The following is a 6309-nucleotide window of genomic DNA, read 5'->3' as shown; positions in this document are numbered from 1 at the left end:
ATATGGGGTGGGTAGGTGCCAGGCCCTAGGATGGGTGCAGTGGGGGGGATATGGGGTGGGTAGGGGGCAGCAGTTGGGAAGCCACAATGCTGCCCTCAATTCTAGTTGAAAGAAGTTATTATCAAAGTATGTATTGCAACCCGAGAGAAGACATCACTGTCCTTGCCAATAAAAACCCATATGTATTTACCATTTTTTATTCATCTGAGAGAAACTTCCATCCTGCCCTGGTCCCAGGGACTATTTTTTGGTACATCTGAGAAGAATTTAAACAGAGGGCCATCAAGCCTCCTAAACACTGCTGTGATTTTTCTCCGAGGAAGTCAGCTTGGAGCCTATAGAGGCTGATTTTTTTTTTTTTTTAACAAAGTCAGCCACGCTCAAGCTCAGTGTCTGCTGCTCTGTAATCACACCACAGTCCACACCCTTGTTTGTTGCTGGCACACACTAAACAAGGAAAGGGGATCCGAATAGCCCAACTGGTGCTCCAAGTCCTAAAGGCAAGGATAGGAAACCAATCTATGATGACTCTTGAACCAACACACGTAGGTGAGGAAAAAGGTAAAAGGAAATGAATGCTAAGAGATAATTAAGGAAAGAGAGAAGGGAACGAATAGTCACTAAGGTCCTACTACGACGCACTAAGCACAGGGCCTTCCGCTTTAACTGCATCATCCCATTTAATCCTCATGACAACGCTAGAAGGAAACCAAGGTTCGGCCACGAGACCACCTGCCCAGCGGAGCTTCTCTGCCCAGTCAGAGCTGGAATTTGAACTTGGGTAAGTAGGCCCTACGGCCTGGGTTTTTTCCCGTTTATCTCATTCATTTATTGCTACAATCTCCCATTCACTGAGGGATTCATACATGAGGGCTCTCTGCTAAGGGCTCGATGAAACCCACAGGACAGCCCCAAGGTTAAAGAGGAAACTGAGGCTCAACGAGGCCAAATCATTTGTCCTGAGTTACAAGGAAGGAAGAGCGGATCTGAGGTCCGAACCTAGGTCCGATGCCAAAACCTTGACTCAAGCTCTGAACTGCGATGCTTCTAGGCAAAGCTGTCCTTCGGCATCTGCTGGACAGCTCTACTTGAAAGGGCTAGGCTAAGTTAGAACATCCTATGGCAGGGTGAGCAGAGTTGAGTTCTAAAAATTCCTATAGTAGCAAAATTCACATCTTCCCACATAGAACGGGGCTGGAAGAGCCACAAATCTCTTTATGATGTAAGCTCAAGGGCCAAGGGAAGAGGCTGGCCAGAGACCGGCCAGTGGTGAGGCAGCTGACATCATCCCTCCTGAATACATTTTCTGAGAATACAGGCTGCATTGTAGCTGGTCATAGCTGGTGTCTTTTCTGAGCATAGAGCCAGCAATTTATTCCCAGCCCTCTGCAAGAACAACAAAAAACACGCTCTCTGCAAAAACAGCGTGGTTACAGGAGACTAGACAGCGCAATGACAGAAGCCGTTAATTTCTCCAAGCAACCCAAGGATTGGAACACCATGACGTGCCAGTCTGGTGGGGGAAAAATGGCACTGTGAACACCCCTAACAGCGTCAGGCGGGTGCCGAGCCAACAGGCCTGGTCAGCACTTCCTGCACCCACAATCTGGACTCCCTTGGAAAAACAAGTCAATGAAGAGAGATATTATATATACAGTCAGGGAGGTGGTGGCTTTTTAAGGATTATTCTCTTTCTAAAGATTATTTTTTAAGCATCTCAAAGGAAAGCTGTATCTGTTTAAAACCTCACTGAAAGGAAATGAAATGATTTGGGGGTGGCAAAGCATTAGCTTGGCTTTACCTCAGCTGGCCCATTCAAGCAGAAACACTCTCCAAGCAGCATTTGAAGGCGCCCCCTCCCTGCACAGGTAGAAGCTATTTTGGTCCCAGCACTGCCCCAGTCCACAGGTTTACAGATCTCTGGTCTAGCTTCAGCCAGCTCAGAGTTCCCTCCGCCTCCAAACAGCAGCAAGAGGAGAGCAAGCAGTTCAACCCCCTCCACCTCCGCACCCGCCACTCCTCTGCACTCATTCCAAATCCGAGGTTCCTGAGACACATCCAAGGCACCTTGCGCTGGCTGTGAAACACAGGGTCCCCAGACCCCAATCAGATGCCAGAGAAATTCAGAGAGAGGCCTTGCAAACCTCTGAATATAACCTCAGTGGTGCTGAAAATGGGCTTCCTTACCGGCAGCTGCCTCTCAGAGGGCCTCTGAAGGAAGCAGTTTCCCCTCCCCGCCGGGGACAGAAGCTGGCGGCTGCTATTCCCAACCTGGTCATTCCTACAGCCTCTGAGGGCCGTATCAGTTGTGAAAAACATCCCAGTCCCAAACTCTGGCCCTTTCCGAGTTTGTGAATGAATTAACAGCAGCTATCATTTACTGGACGCCTGCTGTATGCCAGAGACCGTGCTTCACAAGCATCATCTCATTTCAGCCCCACCACGGCCCTAGCAGGCACGTTCACTCCCATTTAACTAATTGGGCAAATGAGGCTCAGAAGATGAAATGACTTGTCCAAGGTCACACAGTGAGTACGAACCCAGGTCTGCTGCCAGAAACTGGCCTGGGGACCACTGCGCGGTAACTGCCTCACGGTGGAGTCGGGGTGGCCTCCTGCTTGGTTAGTCGCCGAAGAGGGGGTGTTCCTCCTGAGCTGCCCTGAGCCACCCATGGCCGGTCCCAGGAGTCTGCGAAGCAGCCCTCGGGGGAGTGGGGATCCTGAGGACAAGCTGGGCCCTCGGGATGCCGAAAAGGCGTGGCCGCCCGTCGCCCCCGCCGGCTGCGAGGGGACCCCACTCCCGGGTCGGCCAAGCCCCGCCGAGTCGGGCGCCCCCTCTGCCCTGGGAAGCGACGGACGCCGTTTCCGCCCGCGGCCGCCCCGCACTCACCCCGGCACTGCCGCCGAAGACGCCCCGGCCGAGGGAATCCAGAAGGAGCCGCGGCCGCCCCCTGAGCCGGGCCCGGCTGGGCTCTCGTCGCTCCGGCCGGCTGCAGGGGACCGAGGCCAGTACCCCGGGACAAGCAGCGACCCGGAAACACTTGTCCAGGAAGTGACGTCTTTCGGAGGCGGGTCCAAAGAGAGGCCGGGCCGCGGTTGCGCGTTGGGCCGGGGAGAGGCGGATGGTCGTGGGCGGCGGAGGAAGAAGCGGGAGGCAGAAGAATGAGCGGAGGAGTCGCGGAATGCGGCTCTGGGGCTTGGAGGGCCGCCGCCGCGACTGGGGCTAGACCCGGAAACAAACGGGCCGGACGTGACGCACGCCAGCCCCAGGATGGTGGCTGGCCGGGTTGTCATGGGAACCGGTGTGGAGCCGGCCGGCGGAGGCTGGGACTGTGAGCGCAGACTGAGTGATCCTCGGCCTCCGCCTCCCGGACTTGTCCCTTGTCCAGATGATCTGCGAGCGGCGCTCCCAACTGCGCCTGAGCAGGAGCTAACAGTTGGAGCCCTCGCTCCATTTTACAGACGCAAATGCCGAGGCTTAAAGAGAGCAAGTGCGATCCCCAGTATCATGCGAGATGCAATCTAGCCTTGAGAGGACTGTTGATGTTACTCGCGGTCTTTTAAGAACGGGGCTCCCATGGGGCACCTGGGTGGCTCAGTCGTTAAGCGTCTGCCTTCGGCTCAGGTCATGATCCCAGGGTCCTGGGATCGAGCCCCACACCGGGCTCTCTGCTCCGCGGGAAGCCTGCTTCTCCCTCTCCCACTCCCCCTGCTTGTGTTCCCTCTCTCGCTGTGGGTCTCTGTCTGTCAAATAAATAAATAAAATCTTTAAAAAATAAATAAAAAAAGAAAAGAACGGGGCTCCCAGCTTTGCCTTTGCCACTTACTAGCTGCGTGACCTTGGGCAAGTTACCTAACCTCTCTGAGCCTCAGCTTTTTCACTTGTAAAATGGAATACTAATAATACCGCCTGCTCAGATCCATGTGAGAATTAAGTGAGTTAATGCATGGAAAATGCTTATTACAATAATTGGCATATAGTAAAGATCTAAATCTGCTTTGTTTTTAAAACCTGGTTAAGTCAAAGGAGACGACCTCTCTCTGCCCTCAACTTCCCTAAATGGAAGCCAGCGTTGAGGAAGACCAAGCCAAAATATTCCCTCCTTGCTTTGTGACTTTTCACCAGACATCTGGAGTTACCTTCATGGTCTATACTGGCATCGGTCATGGAGGCTTGTCACTTCACTTCACGGATTTGTCTATACTCCCACCAAACCGTGAGCTCACCGAGGCTCAGCTTTTGTGGTTCACCACTCATTGAATTCTTACCAATTGTAAAGTGCCTAACACATACCCAAGACTTTCTCCAACATATTTTCGTTTGGATCATCAGTCTCTCTCTCTCTAACTTACCCTAGACATCTTTTGAAGACTCAGAGTGGGGCGCCTGGGTGGCTCAGTCAGTTAAGCACAGGACTCTTGATTTCACCTCAGGTCCTGATCTCAGAGTCGTGAGATGGAGCCCTGCAGGGAGCTCTGTGCTCAACCCGGAGTCTGTTTGGGATTCTCTCTCTCCCTCTCCCTCTGCCCAGCTCTTGGGCTCTCTCTCTCTCTCTAAATAAGATCTTTAATTTTAAAAAAAAGACTCAGAGCCCACTCCATGCCATGTTCTCTTCCTCCAACATGCTCTTCTACCCTTCTGGCCTCCGTGCCTCTATATGCTGTTCCCTCAGTGTAAATGATTTTCCCCCTCACCTCTTCCTTTCCATATATGTGTGTGTGTGTGTGTGTGTGTGCATATATGCACATTCATTCATTTTAAGCCTGACACCCCCCCAAGACCTGGAACTCCTTACTCATCTGTCTCATCTGTGTTTCCCCTGAGCTCTGCACATGTCTGATCAGGATGTGCCCAACAGATGTTCCTTGATTGCACGATTCTCTCTCTCAGCCTTAGTGTCCCCAGCTACAGCCTGCAGGTCTTGTCTCAGAGGAGTCAGTGACATAATACACAGGGAAGCATTTGGAGAACCAGTAACATGCTATTCAAACTGCAGTGATAACTATATATGTTGCTATTTGAGCATCACTCAAAGCATACACTTTGTGTACTTCATCCTTTATCAGCTCAGGTTTAAGCTCCTCTCTTAATCATCTGCAAATTGATGGTGTTTATAGGAATTTCAGCTACAAAAAACTGTCCCACAGAACTCTGCCTTGGCAACGACTCAAAACTGTCCTTTGGAAACTGTTATAAGACTGCATGAGACTGTTAAGAAGCCCCTTACAGCTCTGTGGTTCTGCAGCAGCCAAAAGGGAAATAGATTTTTAAGGAGGCTTTACTAGTAGGAAACGCTGGTCATTGAGATGCGGTGACGTTATATATCGGAGAGGGCCCAAAGTCTCTGTAGAGAGCCATGTTTCTCATCTTTTAGACAGAGTTGGAGGCCTGAGATTTTTCTGCTTCATGATGTGGAATTATAGAAGCATCCTTTTCAGATTTCATTACATAATGATTAGCAGATTATATAACAGTCATGTGACAATGATTAGGCACCTCTACTTCCTAGGAGCCAACAACACAAAAAATCTACCTCCTTCTTTCTTTTTTTTACTTTTTTATCACAAATGTAATGCATGAATTCCAATGATACAGATGTGTTTAGAACAAAAAATGAAAAAGAAAAGCAACCCTATGACCCAGCAATTTGATTTCTTGGAATCTACCAGATAAACAAGCATAACTACACAGAGAGACGTGTTGCATCCTTGTTTGTAATGCAAAAGCGAAAACCAAAAACCTTCTAAATGTCCAACAATAGGGAAATGAAGTATCCATACTCATGACTACTACATATCACTTAAAAAAGATGATGTAAAACTATTTAAGTCTGTGAGACATATTGTGGGATGAAAACAGAAAGACATCCCCTGAAATGGAAAATAAAACATCAACCAATACTATATATTTTCTAAAGGTATGTGTATATGTATAAAGTCAACAGGGGACAATAATGCAAATATATATCATTTGTTTTTTAAATCATCCCATCAATACATATGTGATTTTTATTAATATCTTTTCCCCCAACAATCAATAAGCTCTGGGAGGACATAACAGTATCCGTTTTGCTCACAATTATATCAGCACTATCTGCCATGTATACACGACCCCACATGAAATAGGAGTTTCAACAGTATTTGTTTCTGATGGAAATTGTCACTGAATGCCAGGTTTGATGTTAATATTTAATGGACATACTATGAGCAAGATGGATGCAGCCCCTGCCCTCAAGGAGTGTATAGTCTCCTTATCAGAAAGAGAATATTAATAAGAGTAGATGAACTCAAAACCTATAATTCAGGATAG

General features: G+C 49.0%; 1 protein-coding gene across 2 annotated transcripts in view; it reads right to left on the bottom strand.

Annotated features, from left to right (window-relative positions):
- The window catches only part of SPATA2 (spermatogenesis associated 2), a 10641-nt gene extending 7430 nt beyond the window's left edge, over positions 1-3211 (bottom strand). Inside the window, exon 1 of one of the 2 annotated variants that reach the window (XM_032387733.1) lies at positions 2890-3211. The gene's annotated coding sequence lies outside the window, so the exon portion shown is untranslated. Of the gene's footprint in view, positions 1-2540; positions 2843-2889 lie in introns of those variants that run through there. The other variant, XM_032387734.1, reaches the window with a different exon arrangement.
- Between the last annotated feature and the right edge of the window lie 3098 nt (positions 3212-6309).

The sequence above is a fragment of the Phoca vitulina genome, unplaced genomic scaffold (assembly GCF_004348235.1).
Source record: "Phoca vitulina isolate PV1807 unplaced genomic scaffold, GSC_HSeal_1.0 scaffold50, whole genome shotgun sequence".
Taxonomy (NCBI): domain Eukaryota; kingdom Metazoa; phylum Chordata; class Mammalia; order Carnivora; family Phocidae; genus Phoca; species Phoca vitulina.
This window is presented reverse-complemented; position numbering and strand designations above follow the sequence as displayed.